Here is a 6000-nt window from a genome sequence, read left to right on the forward strand (position 1 = left end):
TATCGGAGGAGGACGTAGACATCGCACTGATACAGGAACCCAGAGTGCGGAGTACAAAGGTAAGCGGATTCTCTCTCAAAAACTACAACTTGTACTATAAGCGGACCCAGGGTAACCCCAGGGCATGTATTGTAGCAAAAAAACATCTAAATGTATTTTTAATCCCATCCTACAGCTCATCGGATGTGACGGTCATCGAAATGGAGGCTACTGACGGCGTCAGGATCAAAATTGCCTCCATCTACATGGCACACGACCAACCAGCACCAGCTGACGAGGCTCGTAGGCTTGTGCTTGACTGCAAAAACAGTATCCTGCTACTAGGATGTGACGCCAATGCGAGGCATCCCCTATGGGGGAGTACCGAAACGAATGATCGAGGTGAGTCCCTATATGAATTTATCATCAATACTAACCTAACAGTATGTAACAGGGGTAATACCCCGACTTTCACCTTTCCAAGCACGGAAAGCTTTAGAGGATGGGCGGAAGTAATATATGTGACATTACTGTCTGAAAATACTTCAGTGAGGGTAGAAAATTGGAGAGTCTCAAGCAAAAAGTCCTTTTCGGACCACAGCTGGATCCTCTACCACCTGGATCTTGAGGTAGATCCACCCTTACCATATCGAAACCCACTTAGAACAAATTGGAAACGGTTCAAAAATGTAGTAGGGAATAGGATAGGAAGGATTCCGATCCATCAAATCACTCTCGCAGAAAACATTGAGAGTGGGGTCACAACATTGGAAAAGACATTCAGTAGGGCCTACAAAACGTCATGTCCAATTAAATATAGCAAAAAATCCTATCCTCCTTGGTGGAGCAATGAGCTCTCAAAATTAAGGGAAGAAGCCTGATCAAATTTCAATCTCAGCTACTCAACAGGTAATTGGCAGTTGTATAGAGAAAGTCGGAGACAATACAAGAAGGCAATCAGGGCCGCCAAGAAAGAGAGCTGGAGGCCGATCAGTTTGTCGTCCTTCCTTGTTAAAACTTTGGAACCGCTTTTAGATATGCACATTAGAAGTTCGCTGGAGAGCTTAAGTATATCAACTGCACAACATGCTTACCTCAAAGGCAAATCGACGGAGACAGCGCTTCACGAGGTAATCCGAACAATAGAGGGGTCTCTAGTAAACAAACAGTATACGATGGCAGCTTTTCTTGACATAGAGGGCGCATTTAATAACGTTAGCACGAATGCTATCCAACTGGCGTTAATAGACTTAGGGGTGGAAAATTGTATCACCAATTGGATCATCTCTATGCTAGAAATCAGGATCATTAGAGCTAATATGGGTAACATCAACATAACTAAGAGAGTCCACAGGGGTACTCCACAGGGGGGAGTACTATCTCCACTTCTTTGGTTATGTGTGATTAGCAAAATCCTAATAAAACTTAGTAGAGGAGGGGTAAAAGCGGTGGCGTACGCTGATGATGTGGTGCTAATGGCGTCAGGACTGTGTCCTAATACGATCAGTGGGATCATTCAAAGGGCGTTAGGCGAGCTTAATTCTTGGGCAACAGGCTGTGGCTTAAGTTTAAACCCGCGTAAAACAGAACTCATGCTCTTTACCACCAGATACAAGGTACCAAGCTTTACCCTACCAAATATTAATGGACAAACCCTCTCACTTTCACCCAGTGCAAAGTACTTAGGGGTAATTTTGGACTCCAAACTTAGCTGGAAATTAAACGTCGAAGAACGGGTAAGGAAAGCTGAAATTGCTCTATATGCCTTTAAACGTATGCTTGGAAGAAGATGGGGTCTTCAACCTAAGCATACATTATGGTTGTACAAGGCGGTTATACGACCAATTTTATCGTATGGTTCGGTAGTTTGGTGGAAAGCTCTAGGGAGAGATTACAACATCAAATTACTCGGCAGAATACAAAGATCAGCCTGTGCAATAACGGTCGGCGCAATCAGATCATGTCCTAGGGAGGCTCTGAACGCACTGACACACGTTATTCCAATAGACCTACATATTAAGAAGACGGCAACCATGAGTGCATTTAGGTTAAACGAAGCGGGCCGCTGGAAAGAAAACACTTATGGTCATGCCAGTCTACTATTGCGGCAAACTCAGTTAACCTCGGTGAGGACTGACTACATCGTCCCGACGGTAACTTTCAATAGGAATTTTGCCACTCTCTTTCCATCTAAGGAAGAGTGGAATAAGGGATTCTCATTAAACAACTTCGACACTACAATCTATACAGATGGTTCTAAAATGGATTGTGGTGTTGGAGCTGGTACATATTCTCATAGACTTAAAATTGAAAAATCTGTGCGCCTCCCCAATACCTGCAGTGTCTTCCAGGCGGAAGTACTGGCAATTGGGGAAGCTTGTAGGCTACTAATCACAGACTTCTCTTTTAAGAGCAATATCGCTATTCTCTCGGATAGCCAAGCTGCAATCCAGGCACTGGATTCAGCGACTACAACCTCAATGGTGGTGGAACAAAGTAGGAATAGCCTTTCCACCTTGAGCGAAAAACATAATGTTACCTTAATCTGGGTCCCAGGACATCGGAATATTGAAGGTAACGAAAAAGCAGATGAACTGGCAAGAGGGGGATCTGCCATGAATAACGCTCTTGCAGAACCGGTATTCACACCATTAGGTGCAGTCAAGAGTACAATTTCCCTAAAATACCTCCGAATGGCGGAGTGTAGATGGAGGGGCCAGACGAAATGCAAAATCAGCAGAACGTTATGGCCCACCTACAACCTTAAACAATCATCAATATTGTTAAACATGAAACGACGGGATGCCTGGAGACTAACGGCAGTCATAACTGGCTTTTGGTCTGTCGGAGAACAAGCAGCCAAAATGGGCATCCCTCACAACACATACTGTCACAGTTGCAAACAACCGGAGAAAAAGGAAACAATCTTCCATTTCCTCTGTGAATGCCCTGCCCTATGGAAGGCCAGAATGTTAACCCTGGGCAAACCGCTGTTCGAGGAGCTCGAACAACTGTCTGGCTTAGATGTCAACAACCTAATAAGGTTCCTGAACCGCACAGACTGGGTATAGTCATGCCGTAAATAACAAGTTGGTAACGAGGATGTGGCAACAAAATGGTGCGGAAGCGCTAGTTGGATTCAGGATGAATCACCACTCTAACCAACCAACCAAGTAAATATGTACATATGTACATCTGTATATCATAATAGCCAAAAATATGAAATCTACTGAGCACGTGGAATAGACCTTTAAATATACATATAAAGATTGGAAACAATATTAGTCTCCTCAAAAGGACACGAAGTAAAATCGACACAATAACTGCAATAAATATTTATAATGTTATTATTAAGCCACATTTTGAATACTGTTCAACCATCATATAAACTTGTTGTAACCAAACACAACAACAGTTGATATGGCTAAATATGACCCAAAGACTGCAATATATTACTTTATATATTAAAATCAAGAATGGCTTCATCTTATGTAACGGATTTGAATATGCAAAGGATGCACAAAAATACTACCTTAGAAAATTGAATGTTTTCAAAATAAAATTCTTGAGTACCACAGCCACGCCAAATGGCGGTAGTTGCGGCGCGAAACGCGTGAAGTATATCACACATCAAATAGCGGTAGTTGCGGTGCGAAATGCGTGAAGTATATAACACGACAAATAACGGTAGTTGCGGCGCGAAACGCGTGAAGTATATAACACACCAAATAGCGGTAGTTGCGGCGCGAAACGCGCGAAGTATATAACACGTCAAATAACGGTAGTTGCGGCGTGTAACACATGAAAAGTGCACAGCGTTAATGGGAAGTAGCGGCAGCACATACAACACACCTTCTAAAGGAACATCAAATCAAATAGCGTAAAACGTAAGCAACAGCAAAAACAGCAGTAACAAGGAGGGAAAGCAGCAGCACGAAGAGGTGAAGCAGAAGATCGAAAAGGAGAAGCAGGACATGAAAGAAGTACAGAACGAAACAGTAAAGGGAGAACAACAAAATATGCTGAACGAGGAAAATTTACAAATAACGGAGCTAGTGGCTACTGGCTAGAAAAATTGAAATAGAAGAACAGCACAATAGAACGACATACATAAATAATGCAGAAAGCTTCGGAAAAATGATCCCCGAACGTGACCGAGCAGCATACCAATAAAAAAGTGGTTCGAAAATTTTGACTTTAACGCGACAGCATACGAGCTTAATCAAAACAAAAATCAATATGTGCAAGCAAGCGCAAAAATTACGTCGGTCGCAAAACTATTCTTAGAGTCAAAGCAAATAACCGAATATGACGAGTTAAAAACGGCGTTAATGGAAAAATTCGCCAAAGAATACGATAGTGCGGAAGTGCAGAAGTATTTGTTACACATGCGTAAAATCGCCTCACTAAGTGATATTGAGGAAACGTCTATCGTTCGCTACGTTGTCGATGGCTTGTGTATGAAAAGTGAAAACAAACATCTGTTGTACAGATATAAAACATATACATAAATCATTACAAGAAGAATACGAAATTTTTGAACACTTTAACAAACACGAAAGATCGTACAACGGAGAGCGCGTAAACAAGATCGACAAACCTCAAGTTGCAGCCAAAAAGTCACCTAAAAAAAAACAAAGAACACTGTTTCAATTGCGGATCACCAAATCATAAACGAAAGGACTGTCGTTCTGAGACAAAGTGCTTTGAGTGTAACAAATTCGGATATACGTCCAAAGAGTGCGAAAACAAGTCAAAAGTGGTTAATGTCGTGGTTGAAAAAGAACGCGTAAAAGACGTTTCGGTGAACGGTGTTCACATTAATGCGCTCATAGATACGGGACCAAATGTTACGATAAGGTCAAAAACCACTTTCGAGAAATTGAATAGCGTCGATCTGCAAAAAAGCGATACTACGTTGTTCCGTCTCGGTAATGTAAAAACTAAATCAGTTGGCCGTTCTGTAGGCGAAATATGCGTCGAGGATTTATGCAAAACCCAAACGATGCTGGTTATGCCAAATGGCAGAATTCAATACGACATGTCGTTAGGCTGGGATTTCGTTAAAAAGTTTCATTTTGAGTCCGGTACTGACGGATATGCGACCTTGCGGTCGCAACAAAACATAAAAGAGATATCGAGTGAGTTCTGCAACTCTCCTGCGGTTTTCAGCCGTTACGTAAATCACATCTTCCAAGACTTGATTAACAAAGATATCATGGATTTTTATATCGATGATATAATCATCTACGCTTCTACGACAGAGGATTGTTTAAAGAAAATGGAAATGGTCTTAGAAACAGCAGTGAGTTGGAGTTTAAATATCAAGTGGAAGAGGTGCAGTTTCTTACAGTCAAGGATAGACTTTCTGGTCACACAGTCGAGAATGGAAGAATCTCACCAGGAGAAGAAAAGACTAGAGCCGTAAAAAAGTTTCCGACGCCGCAAAACATAAAAGCAATCCAGTCCGTTCTTGAATTGACGGGCTTTTTCCGAAAGTTTATTCCGAACTACGCTCTAAAGGCTCGACCTTTGACAAATATTTTAAAAAAGAATAAGCAGTCTGATTTTGGGGTCGAAGAACGGAAAGCTGTACAAGAACTGAAGGAAGCGCTTTTAGAAGAATCAGTACTACACACTTTTTGTCGAGACGCGAACACAGAACTGGATACTGACGCATCAAAAGACGGATTTGGAACCACGTTGCTGCAGCAGGTCGAAAATCAGCATCATCCGGTATTTTTCTGGAGTAAAAAAGACGTCGCCGAGGGAGTCCTCTCAATATAGCTACATTCTTGAAGTTAAAGGAGCGTATCTGGTATTAGAAAAGTTTCGACACTATTTACTGGGAGCGAAATTCAAGCTTGTCACGGACTGTGCAGCGTTTAAGCAGATCTTTAAGAAAAACGATGTCCCCCGTTGCACAGTGGGTGCTTTATTTCCAAAAATTTGACTACGAAGCTGAACATCGAAGTGCAGACAAGATGAAACATGTTGATTGTTTAAGCCGATACCGACAGC

The sequence above is a fragment of the Anastrepha obliqua genome, chromosome 6, assembly GCF_027943255.1.
Source record: "Anastrepha obliqua isolate idAnaObli1 chromosome 6, idAnaObli1_1.0, whole genome shotgun sequence".
In the NCBI taxonomy this organism is placed as follows: Eukaryota; Metazoa; Arthropoda; class Insecta; order Diptera; family Tephritidae; genus Anastrepha; species Anastrepha obliqua.